Below are 17679 nucleotides of genomic sequence, written 5' to 3' on the forward strand. Positions count from 1 at the left end.
TTTTTTTGAGATAGAGTCTAGCTGTATTGCCCAGGCTGGAGTGCAATGGTGCGATCTCAGCTCACTGCAACTTCTGCCTCCTGGGTTCCAGCGATTCTCCTGCCTCAACCTCCCAAGTAGCTGGCACTACAGGTATGCACCACCACACCCGGCTAATTTTTATATTTTTAGTAGAGACAGGGTTTTGCCATGTTGGCCAGGCTGGTCTTGAACTCCTGACCTCAGGTGATCCACCCGCCTTGGCCCCCCAAAGTGATGGGATTACAGGCATGAGCCACCATGCCTGGCCAAAATTAGAGATTTTTAAAATATGTTATGAATAGTCTTTTACAACTAAAACTGTATTAAAAGTAAATACCAAGGGGTTAGGGTGCCGATACTTATCTCTATGGACTGTGGGGCAGGTTATGCCATTTAGTTAACGATAAGACATTGAACAAATTAGTTCTTCCCTTGCTTTTTTATTTTTTCTACCTTCAAAATGGAGAGAACTAAATACCTTGGCTAAGAAAACAGTGAACACTTCCTTGTAACTGTTCACTACCTTGTGAAAGATAGAGGCACTTTAAATCTCAAATAAGTCAATCATGTGGTCCTGGAATAGGTGCAGGAATTCTCATGTCTGAGTCCATCATTTCTCTGGAGCCTCATTTTCCTCTACCCTGCCCATGCCAGTCCAGTGAATCACCTCCTGATCCCACACATTGCTTGCACCTTCTTGCCTCCCTACATGGGTCATATTGTACTCTGCACCTGGAACCCATGCCTCCCATATTACCTTCTTCATTAATGCAATGAAAAGGTTTAGTGATGGCCAACTGGGACACCAAAGCAAGGCTGCCTGCCTGGGTTCAAGTCCAAATTCTGTCACTTAATAGCTATGTGACCTTTGACACATTACCTGTTAACTTTTCCATTTCTCTGTTTGCTTAACTGTGAAATGGGGATAATATTAGTACCTATCATTTTTGTTTTTGTTTTTTAAATTTCATTTTATTTGTGTATATTTTTTGAAAGAGATGAGGTCTCGCCATGTTACCCAGGCTGGCCTTGAACTCCTCAGTTTAAGTGATCCTCCTGCCTCAGCCTCCCAAAGTTCTGGGATTACAGGCGTGAGCTACTGTGCCCAGATGAACTGACTATTTTTATAAGGATATATGTAAAGTACTTAGAACAGCAATTATCCTTTATAAGCACTTTCTGTGTGTTATCTTTTTTTTTAATTATTTAATTTTTTTTTTTTTTTTTTTTTTTTTTTTTGAGACGGAGTCACGCTCTGTCGCCCAGGCTGTAGTGCAGAGGTGTGATCTCAGCTCACTGCAACCTCCGCCTCCTGGGTTCAAGCAGTTCTTGTGCCTCATCCTCCAGAGTAGCTGGGATTACAGGTATGCGCCACCATCCCTGGCTAATTTTTGTATTTTTAGTAGAGATGGGGTTTTGCCATGTTGGCTAGGCTAGTCTCGAACTCCTTACCTCAGGTGATCCACCTGCCTTGACCTCCCAAAGTGCTGGGATTACGGGTGTTAACCACTGCGCCTGGCTCCTGTTAATTATCTTTTGAAGTGCGACCCTTCCAGTAAGCAAATGTCCACTAGCCAACACAGGATTTGTGGCCTACTGACCTAGGTTTGAGTCTGAACCCTGCTACTTTGTGTTAGATGACATGGGACAGTTATTCTACTTCTTTGAATGTTAGTGTCTTCATCTGGAGTGCAAGAAGTACACTGTTTATGAAGTACCTGGTTTAGTGCTTGACAACTGGTAGATGCTCAGCAAATGTTAGTTTCCTTGGTTTACATCTGCCTCCCTTTGTAACACTGTGTTTGTTGCCTGATGCTTGTACCTGCTTGGTTGCATCTCCTCCATTAGGCTGAATATGTTTTAATTTTCTTTGTCTCTGCACATAAAAATTTGTTTTTTGGTTTATTCATTGATTTCATCACTCATTTCTTCATTTTATTCATTTATGCTTTTTTTTTTTTTTTTTTTTTTTTTCTGAGACGGAGTCTCACTGTATCCCCCAGGCTGGAGTGCAGTGGCGCGATCTCGGCTCACTGCAAGCTCTGCCTCCCAAGTTCACACCATTCTCCTGCCTCAGCCTCCCAATTAGCTAGGATTGCAGGCGCCTGCCACCATGCCCGGCTAATTTTTTGTATTTTTAGTAGAGACGGGGTTTCACTGTGTTAGCCAGGATGGTCTTGATTTCTTGACCTTGTGATCCGCCCACCTTGGCCTCTCAAAGTGCTGGGATTACAGACGTAAGCCACCACGCCCGGCCACATTCTTTTTCTTGTTTATTCAAAAATCATTTAGGTGAGCCACTTGCTAAGTATGTTGGGCCCTACCAAGGGAATGTACCCTTCTTCCAGCTAGAGTCAAGAGTAAAACTGATGAGAGCTTGAACTAGGCCAGTGACACTGGAGGTTGAGAGACAGGAATGGACTTAGGAGGTATTTAGAGAGAGGACTATAAGGGCTGGCTGACCACCTGGGTTTGAAAAGGAATCAGTGACAGTTTCCAAGATTCTCACTTGAGCTACCATGTGGATGCTGACATCATTAATGAAAATGGGCAACATAGAAGATAGTAGAATTGTCTAGGGTGTAGAAGGGCAGGGAGAAGGTATCTTGTGTCCACCAGCCTGGTTTGGACACAGTAAGTTTGAGTTATGTGCAGAGTGTCCGCATGAAGAGACCACTAGGAGGTGGCTGGTCCACCCTCAAAGGCAGTTCTGATTCTGGACACCTTTACACATGATATGGGAATGGAGGTAGCCAAACCAGAGAATAAGTGTAGAGTGGAAGGGAAGAGGGCTGCCAGTGGCCCACTGCGGAAGTGCCCTGATTAAAGTGGAAGGAGACAGGGAGTCTGTGGCTTCTGCTGGGAAGCCACATGTGACACCTCACCACTGAAACTGCCCATGTGCCCCACCAAGAATATGCCACTGTCTGTGCACATCAAAGCCAGCCCTTGGGTAGGCAGTACAGAAGTGAGGAGAATGCCTTCTGTCCCATCGTGGGCCTCGTTGCAGGCCCCAGGCTGCATGCAATGTCTGTCTCCTTCTCCTGCAACACGTCTCACAAAGAATTCTTCTTGAATACATGCTATGGTTCCTCTCTCCTTGTAGCTGCCCATCCTCATTTTTCTTCCCTCCACTGGATAAGCATAAGTGAGGAAACACGCCAATACCTCCTTCCCCTTGTACACACATCCACTGCTGCTTCGCTGTCTGGACCTCCATCACCTCTGGCCTGCACCATTAGTCATCTCCAAACAGGTCTCCCTGTTTCTACTTTGGCCCCCCTAAAGTCCATTCCACACCCAGCAGCCAGAGGGATCCTGTTAAAACATAAGTCAGGTTAGGTCACGCACCTGCTGAAAGTGCCCCAGTGGCTTCCAGATTACTCACTGTGGTCCACAGGCCTGGCGTGACCAGGCCCATGTCTCTTTCTCTGAGATCCTCTCCCTCATCCCTCACACTCCAGCACACTAGCTTCCTTCTGTTCTCCAGATGTGCCAGGCTCTTTTGGCCTTGGCTTTGGCACACACTGCCCACTCTTCCTGCAGTGTTTCTTCCCCAGACTGTTTTGTCCCCGGTTTTCTTTCTTCTGTCAGGTTTCAGCTCAAAAGTCACCTCCTCTGAGAAACCTTCCCTGACCACCCACATATGAAGTAGTCCTCACCAAGTCCTGGTAGTCACTCTCAAAAACATCACCCAGTTTTGTTTTTCTCATTAAGCTTGTTCATTATCTTGTTCCTTTATTTGCTTACATGTTTACTTTGTGTTCTCTCACTATTATGTAAGTGAAGACTGGTACTCAACAAATACTGGTTGAGTGAATTCGCCAGGGCTGTCGTCAGCACTGACATCAGAGGAGCCTGAGCTTTTTTGTTGGGAAAGGAAGAAGGGCCTAGTGAAAAGGAAGAGGTTGGAGTAAGGGCTGGGATAATTGATGGACCAAGGCCTTGGAAGAGGTAGGGGAAAAGATCCTGAAGATGGGGGAGTTTGGTGCTTTGAGACTAAGGGAAAGTGGGTGAATATATGGGTGGATTACGAGGAGGCAGAGGACCACGATAAAGAACTACACCTGCTGGTCTTACTGTTTTGATGAAGTGGAAGGTACGGTTGTCAGCTGACTGAGGGAATAGAGAGTAGGGGGTAGGCAGAGGTGAGAGGCTGGAGGGCGGAGTAAAGGTCTGAAGCTGCTGGGATGAGTCTGCTGGGATCTTATCTCCTGAACCCTGGATTCCCACTCAACAAGTGTTAGTTTGCTTAGTTTGCATCCTCCTCCCTTTGTAATGTGGTGTTTGTTGCCCGATACCTTGTACCTGCTTGAGGAACAAGGCATCAGGCAATAAACGCAGCATTACAAAGGGAGGAGGATGCAAACAGTAACCTGGTCATGGAACCAGTCACAGAAGTGGTGGGATTTTTCTTCAGTGGTGGGTGGCGCAGGAGAGAAAATGGGGGAGACAAATGTTAGGTTGATCCAGGTTCAGGGCCCTGAGATACAAGTGGCTGGTCTGGCAGTGGGACAGGGAGCTGAGGGTGCAGAGGGAGGGAATGTGACACAGTGGAAGGACGGGAGGTCCAGAGGGAGATGGGATGGGTGGGTGAGGGCTCTAGTGGTTTCATTCAAGTGGAATAGCCGATTGGGTGAGAATGAGGAAGTGAGATCAGGAAGGGCAGGCCCTGGTGGTCAGAGGGAACTTCTAGCTTTACATTTCATGGCCAGGGCTGTGGCCACATGGGGGTTGATAAACAGAGGATTAGGTAACAGGAATGAAAGAGGTAGGCTAAGGAAAGAGCCCAGAATGTTAGGGCTTTACTCATGATCAAGGCCCTCCTTGTAGGAGGTCAGGAAAAAGTGGGGAAGTCAGTGTGGAGGGGTCAGCAAAGCCACAGGCAGGAGGAGCAGGAAGCTGGAGAGAAGCAGGTCTTGCTAGGAAATGAGGAGGAGGAGGTTGGTTTCATTTCTAGGTTCTAGGTACTTCTTGGTAGGTTATTGTCTGGAGATAACAGTGACCAGGACAATTTGGTTTTCTCCTGGTCCTGGGATAGAGGGGAGCACATGAGGATTGAGCAGCTGGTTCTTGGGAGAGTTATCAGGGAGGGGCAGGCGGAGAAGCCGGGGTGCAGTTAAGATGAAGTTGCTGAAATGGGTTTGAATTGGGGCATTTGCAGCCCTGACTTGAGTTCCCGAGGCATAGTGGAAGGAAGGGTTAGAGGAGGAGAGGGTGAGCCGGGCCAGGCACAGTGGCTCACGTCTGTAATCCCAGCACTTTGGGAGGCCAAGGCGGGCGGATCATGAGGTCAGGATATAGAGACCATCATAGCTAATATAGAGACCATTGTGGCTAACACAGTGAAAACCCATCTCTACTGAAAATATAAAAAATTAGCCGGGCGAGGTGACGGGCGCCTGTAGTCCCAGCTACTCGGGAGGCTGAGGCAGGAGAGAATGGCGTGAACCTGGGAGGCGGAGCTTGCAGTGAGCCGAGATTGAGCCAATGCCCTCCAGCCTGGGTGACAGAGCACTCCCCCACCCCCCACCCCCCAAAAAAAAGGAAGAGGAGAGGGTGGAGGAAGAATGGAGTCAGATCCAGGTAGAGATGAGAGAACCCCAGAGGGTGGATATTGTTGGAGACCCTTCAGTTTGGGCAGACATTGTGGCTCATAGTAGGAGGGTGTTTTGGACATGAGGGTTGTGAATGAAATGGGTTAGGCCAGGCATAGTGGCATGCACCTGTAGTCTCAGCTACTTGGGAGGCTGAGGCAGGAGAATCGCTTGAGCCCTGGAGTTCGAGACCAGGCTGGGCAACATAGCAAGACCTTTCTCTAAAAAACAGAACTAAGCTGAGCGTGGCGGCTCACATCTATAATCCCAGTACTTTGGTAGGTCAAGGCAGGAGGATCACTTGAGCCCTGAAATTCAAGACCAGCCTGGACAACAGAGCAAAACCTCGTCTCTACAAAAAAACTTAAAAATTATCTGGTCATAGTAGCATGCACTTGTAGTCCCAGCTACTTGGAAGGCTGAGGTGGGAGGATTGCTTGAGCCTGGGAGGTTGAGGCTGCAGTGAGCTGTGATCACACCACTGCACTGAAGCCTGTGTGTGGCAGAATGAGACCTGTCTCCAATAAAAAAAGAACTGAAAGAAAAAGATTTATTAACATAAAGAAATGGGTTAGGCTTTGGGTTTCAGGTAGCATGTTTACAAAACAGCTTTATTGATATATGATCCACATACAGTACATTTACCCTTTTAAAATGTGCATACAGGCCGGGCGCAGTGGCTCACTCCTGTAATCTCAGCACTTCACGAGGCCAAGGCAGATGCATCACTTGAGCCCAGGAGTTCCAGACCAGTGTGGGCAACATGGTGAAACCCTGTCTCTACAAAAAATACAAAAATTAGCTAGGCGTGGTGGCCCATGCCTGTAGTCCCCCCAACTTGAGGGACTGTGGTAGGAGGATCACTTGGGCCTGGGAGGTTGAGGCTGCTGTGAGCTGTGTTCATGACACTGCACTGCAGCCTGGGTGACAAAGCTAGACCGTGTCTCAAAAAAATAAATAAAATATAAATAAAATGCATATAACTCAGTGGTTTTCGGTATATTCACCGATACGTGCACCTATCACCACAGTCACTTTTAGAGTATTTTCATGACCTCAAAAAGCAACAGCTCTGTACCCTTTGGCTGTCTCTCCCCTACCCACTAAGTTCTTCCTCCAGTCCCAGTCCTAGCCCCAACTGTAAGCAACCAGTAGTCTATGTTCCATCTCTGTAGAAGTTTCTGTTCTGGACTTTCATGTGAATGGAGTCATATGATAGGTGGACTGTTGTGACTGGCTTCTTTCACGTATTGTAATGTTTTCAGGGTTTATCCAAGTTGTAACATGTATCAGAACTTCATTCCTTTATATTGTTGACTAGTAACTCCACTGAGTAGATATACCACATTTTGTTTGCCTGTTGATAAGCATTTGGACTGTTACTACTTTTTCACTGTTATTAATTAAGATGCTATGAATAGTCATGTACAAGTTTTTATTTCTCTTGGATATATACCTCGGAGTAGAATTGCCAAGTCATAAGGTGACTATATGTTTAATTGTTTGAGAAACTGCCAGACTTTTCCTAAGGGCCTGCACGATTTTTTATTTCCCCCAGTAGTGTATGAAGGTTCTGATTTCTTTACCGTCTTGCCAGCATTTTTTATTATTTGACTTTTTAATTCTAACCAGACTAGTAGGAGTAGAGTGGTATCTTACCATGGTTTAGATTTGAATTTCTCTGGTGACTAATTATATCAAGCATCTTTTCATTTGCTTCTTCACCATTTGTATATCCTTGGAGAAATTGTTCAGGATCCTTTGCTTGTTATTGAGTGGGGTAATTCATGTTTTTATTATTAAGTCGTAAGAGTTCTTTATATAGTTTAGACACAGTCCCTTAGATATATGATATGCAAATGTTTTCTCATTCTGTGGGTTGTCTCTGATGGTGGCATTTGAAGCACAAAAGTTTTAAATTTTTATGAAGTCTAATTTACCTATTTTTTTGTTGTTGCTCATGCTTTTGGTGCCATATCAAAGAATCCTTTGCCAAATCCAAGGCCATGGAGACTAACTGCTGTGTTTTCTTCTATGAGTTTTATAGTTTTTTGCTCTTACGAAATGGTATTTGATCCATTTTCAGTTAATTTTTGTATGTGGTATAAGGTAGGAGCTCAACTTCATTTTTTTGCCTGTGGCTATCTACTTGTCCCAGCACCATTTGTTGAAAGGATGATTCTTTCCCCATTGAGTGGTTTTGGTGCCCTTATTGGGGAAATCAGTTGACTACCTATAGGTTTATTTCTGGACTCTCAATTCTGTTCCTTTGATCTGTTTGTTTATACTTATGCCAGTACCACAATGCCTTGAGTGCCGTTGGCTTTGTAGTAAGTTTTGAAATTGGGAAGTGGGAGTCCTCCTACTTTATTCTTCTTTTTCAGGATTGTTTTGGCTATTTGAAGCCTCTTGCAATTCCTGTGAGTTTTAAAATCAGCTGGTCAGTTTGTACAAAGAAGTCATCTGGGATTCTGATAGTGATCGTGCTTGAATCCATAGATCACTTTGGGCAGTACTGCCATTTTAAGATGTTAAATTGTCTTCCAGTTCATGAACATGGTATGTTTTTCTGTTTATTTTAATCTCTTAATTTTTTCCAACAATGTTTTGTGGTTTTCAGAGTATGTAGTTTGTACTTTTGTTAAATGTAATCCTAGGTATTTTATTCTTTTGATGCTATATTTAGGTAGTACTTTGATGGGAAGTCATGATAGTACTTCTTACTCTTACCAGGTGAAGGGGTAGAGTGAGTAGAATTGAAAAAACATTTTGTTGGCAGGAGAGAGGGCAGGGCATTTTCTGCTGTTATTCAGGAGGTTGTGTTCTCAGGTTTTTCACAATCCTGGGGCAAGGCATCGAGGAATACATCAGCTTTCAAAGAACTCCATGCACCCAGCTACCAATGATTTCCCCCTTTTCCCATCCTAATCAAAACCCTGTGTGGTGGTAAGGGATGACTGATGAGTGAGTAACCGAAGATAGCTCTTGGTTAATAGAAAGGCAATCTGATTGGACTAATTAACACTAATATTTAAATCACTAATACCACTCCCCCAGCTTCTGAGATTTATCCGATGTTCCAAAAGATCTTGGTAAAAGTGGGAAGTGGGAAAAATGCTTTTGGATTTGGCTTGGGAGGTCAAGGCAGTTTTTTGGTTTTTGTCTTTTTAAACTTGCTATATCATAGTTATATGTATTTTTGAGGTACATGTGGCATTTTGATACATCTGTACAATGTGTAATGATCAGATCAGAGTAACTGGGATATCCATCGCCTCAAACATTTAAGGGCAGTTTTTGAAGAGAGAGGATGTCACAGTATGAGTTAGGAAGCACCTATGCCAGTGGTCATTTCACTTCTTTCATGTGTCATTTTTCACAGCTTCTTTCCTTTTATTCTGTTTAGTAACTGGGATACTTCTTAGTGTGAGTACAAAGGGAGGTGGAGGTCAGGGCCGACATGCATATGCAGGTATGTTCTCAGTGTCTGTGTCTCAGGTAGCACTTTTCCAAAATGACATTCAAATAAATGTGAGGTTAAACTTCAGTTTTTTTTGTTTGTTTGTTTCTTGGATTTTAAACCCTAAATTTGGCCTACTATCAAGTTCATGACCATAAATGGAATTTCTGTGTCATAGAGATTAGCAAGTTAGTGGTTTCTTTGATTTATGTCCTATGAACCAGTATTTTTTTAGATTGCTAATAAACTTTAAAAAAAGATGTGTTGTCATATCCTCTTTTTTTTTCTTTTGTGATGAATGGTGGAAAAACTTAAATGCAATTTTATTTGTGTTTCTAACTTTAACTGAGTATCAGAGTTCTGCTGTTTTTCCATCTTGGTTTGCCTTTTCTAGTTCTAATCTGGGACTGAGGGAGACAGTTTGGGCCTGGTTTGCAGATGGTTCTGCTCGCTCTGTGGGCCCTCCCCGAAAGTGTACGGCTGCCTGCCTTCAGCCCAGCTTTCATGTTTTGGTGCAGCTCTAATTTCTTTTTCTTTTTGTTTGAGTTCCTTTGATTGCCCAAACTGGGGTCACCTTCAAGCCACTTTGAGTAAAGGGATGCTTATGCTAAGGACACTGTGCATAGGGAACCTCAGAGATGCTGGACCCTGAAGCCACTGGGAAAGTGGCCCCAGGCAGCCCTGCAGATTTTAGCAACAGAAGCTGGCTCCTGTGATTCAGCTTGCCTGGTGGCCAATTTCTGTGGCCTTCAGTATCTTTTATGTACATCATGGCTCATATCTACTTGTGTTATACGAGTATAACACAAGAAACTCTGGTCCCTTGACCCCAACTGTGATGTCATTATCTCTCCAGTTTCTCTTTCATCACTTTCCAGGCTCCATTCTTAAAGAACCACCAAATGTAGTAATATTTCCTAGTTCAAGTACTAGGAGGGAGCCATTGCCCAGCGCTTTCTTCTTTTTGTGCCAGGCTGTGCCCTAGGCACCCTCTAACCTGTGGACTGGCTTCTTTCGAGTATGACATCCATTCCATCCCTGATCCTCCCTACTGTGTCTGGGGAGGGTCATGAAAGCTGGCTACCGGTAGATCTGCCCTAGGAGCAGGACCTTGGTAGGCTCTTCCCCAGCAAATCTGGGAGGGCCCTGGCACCACCACAGATGTGTCCAGTGCAGAGCCAAGGGCATAGGTAATATTGAGAGCAGATACGGGAAAACTTGGCACGTAACATTGAATTTAAAATAACCTCACAGATGGAATATTCTTAAGAGATGAAAGTAAGGAGTCAGTGATTTTTTTATTTGAATAGAAAAATAGCTGAACATGTGGGAGGAAATGAAACACAGTGAAATTAACTTGATTGCTGTTTGTTTTTTGTGGGGAGGGAATAATAAAAGTAACAGAGCACATTAGGTTTTACTTTCTTTTGAAAAACCTGTTTTGTTCTTAAACTCTAAAAGTAACAAATGCACTGTAATCTTTTGGGGAAATACAGAAAAAAAAAAAAAAAAGGAAGTGAAAATCAGTCATAATCCTACCACCCAGAAATGACCACTGTTAATTTTTAACTTTGTTGTGTATAAGCTCCAGTTCTTTTTTTTTTTTTTTTTTTTTTTTTTTTTGAACTAAGTGGCTTTTTTATTAGAGAAAGCCGGAATTACAAAGGACTTAAGAATTGGCATTGGGGCCCTTCTTCTTGCCAAAGGTGGGCACAACGTTGACAAAGCGCCGGTTGTACTGCATCCGGCGCTTAGCCCGACCGGTCTTCTTCTTCTTCTCCTGTTTGGCCACCTTAGGAGTCTGACTTCTCACTTTCCCAGCACGGGCCAGGGAACCATGGACTTTACCTCCAAGCATGCGGCCTCCTACTTCCAGGGTAGTCAGGGCGTCCACCCCACACTGGCCCAGAGTGGCCTCATCCTCCAGGGGGGTGCCTGCCAGGAGCACGACTTGATCTTCCGGGGCAATGCCCTCCAGTGAAGCTACATGAGCCTTGATCTGGGCGACCGTTTCCTGGCCGGTCACCTCGAGGGTGTGTAGCTCCTGGGCGCGGACAAAGAGCTGCATGTTGACGACTGAACCGTGGGTCCAGCTGCCGCTACCGCGAAGATGGAGTCGAGAAAGAGGAAGAAGCGACGGCGCGTCTGCACAGACCTCGAGCTGCGTATCACGTCACTGCGTTCCAGTTCTTAAATAAATAAGAAAAATATATATGTACTTTAAAAAATCACTTAATATTACTGTTTGAGGCCGGGCATAGTGGCTCACGCCTTTAATCCCAACACTTTGAGAGGCTGAAGTGGGTGGATGACTTGAGGTCAAAAGTTCAAGACCAGCCTGGCCAATATGGTGAAACTCCGTCTCTACTAAAAATATTAAAAAAATTAGCCAGGCTTGGTGTGCACGCCTGTAGTCCCACCTACTGGGGAGGCTGAGGCAGGAAAATTCCTTGAACCTAGGAGGTGGAGGTTAGAGTGAGCTGAGATTGTGCCACAGCACTCCAGCCTGGGCGACAGAGCGAGACTGTCTCAAAAAATAACAACAACAAAAAATCAACAATAACTGTTTGAACAGCCCCGATCATTTAATATTCTTTTATAACAATTTATAATGGCTATGAGGTAGTCTGTTATGCAGATGGAACATAATTCATTTTTTTGACTCTGCTTATGGATGTTTAGGTTTCCATTTTCTTTGATTGTTTCTTTAAAAAACTACATTTTGAACATTCTTTGCTGTACAAATATTTTGCGCATGTAGCACTGATTTTTTTTAGGTTGAGTTACCAGAGGTCAAATTATTGAGTTAAAGAATATAAACAATTTATATTGTTGCTTTTGAAATATATGACCAAATTATCTTTCAGAAATATTGAAATAGCTCACATGCCTACCAACAGTAGTTAGTTCCCATTTCTCATGATCCTTGCCAGCAGTGGATATTATTAAATAAATTTCTAATTTTAAAGAAAAAAACACAGTACTTGTTTTTATTTGCACTTCTGTTAATAGCAAGATTAAACATTTAAGTAGATTATTGACCTTCTTTCAAAAACTGTATTTTTAATTGTGGTAAGAAACACATGAAATTTGCAGTCTTACCCATTTTTATTATTTTTTCACATGGTACTAGTGTATAGATTTTACCAGTTTTTAAATGTACACTTCAGTAGCGTTAAGGGTGTTCACATTGTTGTATAACAGATCTCTAGATCTTTTTCATTCACAAACTGAAACTGTTTATCAGTACACAAGAATGTTCTATTTCCCCCTTAAATGTTCCATTTCCCCTTTCCTGTAGCCCTTGGCAACCACCATTCTACTTTCTGTCTCTATGAATTTAATTTCCTTGAAAACCTCATGTAACTGGAATAATAAAGGATTTGTCTTTTTATAATTGGATTATTTCATTTAGCATAATGTCCTTAAGGTTCATCCTCCTTTGTAGCATGTGGCAGAATTTCCTTCCTTTTTAACGTTGAATGGGACCCATTGTATGGAGAGACCACGTTTTGCTCATCCATTACATTTCATTGATGGACACTTAGGTTACTTCCACCTCTTGGCTATTGTGAGTAGTACTGCTGTGGATGTGGACCCACAAATAGCTCTTTGAGAGCCTGTTTTCCGTTCTTTTGGATGGATATCTGGAAGTAGGATTCCTGGATCATGTGGTAGTTTTCTGTTTGTAATTTTTTGAGGAACGGCTATACTGTTTTCTATAGCAGCGGCACCATTTTACATTGCTGCCAACAGAAGCATTCTGATTTCTCCACATCCTCATCAGTGCTTTTTTTTGTTTGTTTCTTGGATGTATCCTCGTGTAGCTATCCTAATGGGTGTGAGTTGATTTCTCATTGTGGATTAGTGATGTTGAGCATGTTTTCATATGTTTATCGGCCATTTGCATGTCATCTTTGGAGAAATGTCTATCAATTTCTTTGTACTTTTTTTCTTTTTTTTTTTTGGTGAGACAGTCTCACTCTGTCACCCAGGCTGGAGTGCAGTGGCATGATCTTGGCTCACTGCAACCTCTGCCTCCCTGGCCCAAGCAGCTCTCCCACACCAGCCTCCCAAGTGGCCGAGACTTCAGGCACGTGTTACCATGTCTGGCTAATTTTTGTGTATTTTGTAGAGGTGGAATTGTAACCTCCCAATGAGTTCACCTTGTCTGCTGCCTAGACAGAGCCAATTTATCAAGACGGGAATTGCAGTGGCAAAAGAGTAATTTACACAGACCCCGCTGTGTGGGAGACCAGAGTTGTCGTTTTATTTTTTTATTTTTTTATTTTTTTGAGACTGAGTCTCGATCTGTTGTCCAGGCTGGAGTGCAGTGGTGCAATCTCGGTTCATGCCATTCTCTTGCCTCATGAGTAGCTGGGACTACAGGCACCCACCACCACACCTGGCTAATTTTTTGTATTTTTAGTAGAGACGGGGTTTCACCGTGTTAGCCAGGATGGTCTCGATCTCTGACCTCGTGATCTGCCCGCCTCGGCCTCCCAAAGTGCTGGGATTACAGGCGTGAGCCACCGCTCCCGGCTGGATCAGAGTTTTTAAAGACAATTTGGTGGGTAGGAGCTTAGGAAGTAGGGAGTGCTGATTGGTCAGGTCGGAGATGGAATCATAGCAGGGTCAAAATGAGGTTTTCTTGCTGTCTTCTGTGCCTGGGTGGGATGGCAGAACTGGTTGAGCCAGATTACTGCTCTGGGTGGTATCAGCTGATCCTTCGAGTGCAGTTGCAGGGTCTGCTAAATATCTAAAGCACGGATCTTAGGTTTTACAATAACTGTGTTATCCCCAGGAGCAATTTGGGAAGGTTCAGACCCTCGGAGCCAGAGACTACATGACCCCTAAATTGTAATTTCTAATCTTGTAGCTAGTTTGTTAGTCCTGCCAAGGCAGACTGGATCCCAGGCAAGAAAGGGGTCTTTTCGGGAAAGGGCTGTTATCAATTTTATTTCAGAGTCAAACCATGCATTGATTTCCTTCCCAAAGTTAGTTGAGCTTTATGCCCAGGAATGAACAAGGACATCTTAAGGATTAGAAGCAAGATGGAGTCAGTGAGGTCTGATTTCTTTCACTGCCATAATTCCCTCAGTTATAATTTTACAGAGTCAGTTTCAGGATTTCGCCATGCTGCCCAGATTGGTCTCAAACTTTGAGCTCAAGTGATCCTCCCACCTCAGCATCCCAAAGTGCTGGGATTACAGGCATGTGCCTGGTCTTGCATATTTTTTAAATCAGATTTTTTATTTGTACAAATTTGTGGGGTTCAAGTGCAATTATGTTACATGCCAGGTTGCACAGTGGTGAAGTCAGGCATTTAGGGTACAGGTAGTTTTCATTGTTGTTGTTGAGCTTGATTTTTTTTTTTTTTTTGATGGAGTGTCACTCTGTCACTCAGTCTGGAGTGCAGTGGCACGATCTCAGCTCACTGCAACCTCTGCCTCCCAGCTTTAAGCGATTCTCCTGCCTCAGCCTCCTGAGTAGCTGGGATTACAGGTGCCCACCACCATGCCTGGCTACTTTTTGTATTTTTAGTAGAAACAGGGTTTCACCATATTGGCCAGGCTGGTGTCAAACTCCTGACCTTGTGATCTACCTGCCTCGGCCTCCCAAAGTACTGGGATTACAGGCATGAGCCACCGCACCTGGCCGATTTTTTTTTTTTTTTAAATAAACAGTTGGTTCTGAGATTTTGATCCTGTCAAAAGAAAAAGTTACAAAAAATTTTGTTTAAAAATTAAATTGGCTTTTATTAGTGATTCATGAATCAGGGAGCACCTGATCTAAAGATTTAGAAAAAGTCTTTGCCATTTTTATTTTAAATCATTATATAAACCATACTTGTTATTTCTTATTTCATCATTTGAAAAAATATGTGATTCCTTCTCTTCACCTAGATAGTCCACAAACTTTTGGTCAGTAGTTTACTTATCAGTAAGATCTCCCATAGGCATATAGACCAAGCCTGCTATTGCAAATGTTTTGGCCTGTTGACCTCAGAAAGGTATTATTAAGGTATAGTATGTAAGTATTGAAGGCACAGTAATGGCTTGCTCTGTAGTGGGGGTCTGCAAACTACTGCCACCAGTTTTTGTCGATAAAGTTTAACTGGAACCCAACCATGTTCATTCAGTTAGGCATCTGTGAGTGCCTTTTCACTATGCACTGCAGACTTGAGTAAGAGGTGCAGAGACCCTGTGGCTTTCAAAGCCTCAAATATTTACTGTCTGACCCTCTACACAAAAAGATTGCCGAGTGGTGCTTTATAGAATTTTATCTTTGCTTCATAGACATTTTACATTTTATAGAAAAAACATTCCAGGGTAGAAAATAGAAGAAACTTTCTCCTCGAGTTTTTGGTTTGGGCAGATCTGTGTACCATGCTTTCAGGGCAGTGGGGTTGTGAAGAGACACACAAGTCTCTTAGATGAGTCTTCAGAACTGCCATGTTTCCCAGGAAGGGGATAACCCACGTGTCTGCTGCCTGTGTGTATCCAGCTGTAATGTCGCCAGCAGGTTTGAGAAATCATTCCTGTTGTTTGATATGGTTGTGAGATTTTATCTTTTTTCATTTGTTTATTTTAGAGACAGAGTCTCGCTGTGTTGTCTAGGCTAGAGTGTAGTGGTGCAAATAGCTCACTGCAGCCTAACCTGGGCTGAAGGGATCCTCCCACCTCAGCCTCCTGAGTCGTTAGGACTACAGGTGTGCACCACCATCCCTGGATGATTTTTTGTTTTTAAACGAAAAATTCAAATAATGTGGAAACCAAGCCACACCCAACTTGATAGTGAGATTTAATAATTCTTGGAATGGGCTGGGTGCGGTGACTCACACCTGTTATCGAGCACTTTGGGAGGCTGAGGCAGGAGGATGGCTTGAGGCCAGGAGTTTGAGACCAGCCTGGGCAACATGGGGATATCCTGTCTCTACAAAAAATGTAAAAAATTAAGCAAGGTGGCTTGTTCCTGTAGTCTCAGCTGCTAGGGAGGCTGAGGTGGGAGGAACACTTGAGCCTAGGAATCTGAGGCAATAGTGAGCTATAATTGTGCCACTGCACACCAGCCTGGGTGACAATGAGACCCGGTCTCTAAAAAAAAAATGAAATAAAATGAAAATAATAATTCTTACAATGAAGGTAAGAGAAAAGGAGAATGGGTGGCCATCTAGGTGTGATGGGGGTTCTTCATGGTGGAGGAGACACAGAATACTCTGGAGACAGCCTATCACCGGGAGGCAGATATCCAGACTTGGCATAACAGTCTTTCAGTGAGACAAGAATTCTCTATTTCCTTTTTTTTTTGAGATGGAGTCTCGCTCTGTCGTCCAGGCGGGAGTGCAGTGGTGTGATCTTGGCTCACTGCAACCTTGGCTTCCTGAGTTCAAGCAGTTCTCCTGTCTCAGCCTCCCGAGTAGCTGTGTATGCCACCATGCCCGGCTAATTTTTGTATTTTCAGTAGAAACAGGGTTTCACCATACTGGTCAGGCTGGTCTTGAACTCCTGACCTCAAATGATCCACCTACTTCAACCTCCCGAAGTGCTGGGAATACAGGCGTGGGCCACCACACCCAGCCCGTTATGTGCATTATTATGACAGACACATAAGCTAGTCTGGGGAGTTTGGAAATCTATCTATACAAATCTAAAATTTTCCAACTTACCTAAAGGGCATAGTTTTGTCAGGGAGCAATTTCTTTCTTTTCTTTCTTTCTTCCTCCCTCCCTACCTCCCTCCCTTCCTTCTTTCCTTCCTTCTGATGCAGTCTCGCTCTTGTTGCCCCGGCTGGAGTGCAATGGCATGATCTTGGCTCACTGCAACCTCCACCTCCCAAGTTCAAGTGATTCTCCTGCCTCAGCCTCCCGAGTAGCTGGGATTACAGGCATGTGCCACCACACCTGGCTGATTTTTGTATTTTTAGTAGAGACAGGGTTTCACCATGTTTGCCAGGCTGGTCTCAAACTCCTGACTTCAGGTGATCTGGCCACCTCAGCCTCCCAAAGTGTTGGGATTACAGGAGTGAGCCACTGCGCCTGGCCTCAGGGAGCAATTTCTGATTGGCAGCTTTGGTTTGCTAAATTATAGACAGTTGCCCTTTAATCTCAAACCATACAATTGTGCTATCATTGAATTTCCTTCTCCCCACCAGTAAATGCCATGGCAAGATCTAGTACCAAATGATACTTTCTCTTGTGTTATAAAGGTAGCATCTCTTAATACATTTGAATTTGCTATTTATTTTACATGAAATAAAAATAATTTATGTCAAAATTATTATTTATTCTGAGAGTATTATGCTATTTACTGTATTTAAAATAATTATTACTTTAAAAAGTTTAATGTGTTACTAGAAAAATTCAGACAATATGGAAGTGTATAGAGCTTAGAAAATGAAATGATCTCCCCCTGCCCACCACCATTTTCACTGTACAGATTTACAGTATTAGAGGTTGACCATGATAGTTCAATGTGATGTTTTGGAATAACTTGTTGAAACTGGTTAAAACTGCTTTCAACTTTCCCAAGTTTCCTATTTTCTTTTTTAATTTATTTTACTTTTATATTTTGAGACAGGGTCTCACTGTCACCTAGGCTG

General features: G+C 43.5%; 1 protein-coding gene and 1 pseudogene across 3 annotated transcripts in view; one reads left to right on the plus strand and one right to left on the minus strand.

Moving 5' to 3' along the window:
• SNX10 (sorting nexin 10) overlaps nucleotides 1-17679 on the plus strand; it is an 86275-nt gene that overhangs the window by 36352 nt on the left and 32244 nt on the right. The window lies entirely within an intron of this gene.
• Nucleotides 10673-11252, minus strand: LOC104656825 (annotated as a pseudogene). Its single transcript, XR_747186.2, has one exon. The product of XR_747186.2 is annotated as a ubiquitin-like protein FUBI pseudogene (transcript).

The sequence above is a fragment of the Rhinopithecus roxellana genome, chromosome 6 (assembly GCF_007565055.1).
Source record: "Rhinopithecus roxellana isolate Shanxi Qingling chromosome 6, ASM756505v1, whole genome shotgun sequence".
Lineage (NCBI taxonomy): Eukaryota > Metazoa > Chordata > Mammalia > Primates > Cercopithecidae > Rhinopithecus > Rhinopithecus roxellana.